General features: G+C 33.5%; 1 non-coding gene across 1 annotated transcript; it reads right to left on the bottom strand.

The window, feature by feature from the left end:
- Nucleotides 1-344: 344 nt before the first annotated feature.
- LOC139037572 (U6 spliceosomal RNA) lies at nt 345-453 on the bottom strand. The gene has a single exon (XR_011490456.1). It is a non-coding gene; the product is annotated as a U6 spliceosomal RNA (small nuclear RNA).
- Between the last annotated feature and the right edge of the window lie 418 nt (nt 454-871).

Here is an 871-nt window from a genome sequence, read left to right on the forward strand (position 1 = left end):
CTAATGATGTATACTCCAGAAGCTGGTGATGGACAGGGAGGCCTGGTATGCTGCAGTCCATGGAGTCACAAAGAGTTGGATGTGACTGAGCAACTGAACTGAACTGAATGATGTATAATATTGATCATATTTTTCATATGCTTATTTGCCTTGTGTATATCTTCTTGGATGAGGTAGTTGTCAGTTTAGGTTTTTATCCATTATTTAATTAGATTGTTCTAATTAAAGAATTTGGTATATGTATGTACACATTGTTAATAAATTAACACTATCAAGCTAATTAACATATCTATCACATACTGTTTTTTGTGTGTGTGGTAGGAATACTTAAAAGTAACTGTCTTAAAAATATGGACTGTTTCTTGAATTTGCACATTATTCTTGTGTGAAGGCTGTGCTAGTCTTCTCTGTATCATTTTAATTTCAGTATACAAGATGCTGAAATGAGTGCTCAAGATTTTTTTTTTCCATACATTTTTTCCAAATGTTGCAACACTATTTAACAAACTTTCCGATCCCATTGAATTGACTTGGCACCATAGTTAATATTCAATTAAACATATATGTATGGGTCTATTTTTTATTTCACTGTACTGTTTTACACACAGACACACACATTTTATGACTGTGTTGTGTAATCCAGGCTGAATTTATTATTATATTTTATTATAATTATATCCAATTTTAAAATTCAATTAAAAAAAACTGAAACAAAAACATTTTAATGGGTCCATAAAAGCATTGTGGGCCTTGGGCACTGTGTACTGTGCCTGAGAATAATTGGCTGTGGTGGGGATAAAGCTAGCACCTGTAGCCATGCCAGGAATGAACCACAGAGACCTATGAAATTTCTCTGTGAGCACAGGCTGGG

This window comes from Odocoileus virginianus, chromosome 11 (assembly GCF_023699985.2).
Source record: "Odocoileus virginianus isolate 20LAN1187 ecotype Illinois chromosome 11, Ovbor_1.2, whole genome shotgun sequence".
In the NCBI taxonomy this organism is placed as follows: Eukaryota; Metazoa; Chordata; class Mammalia; order Artiodactyla; family Cervidae; genus Odocoileus; species Odocoileus virginianus.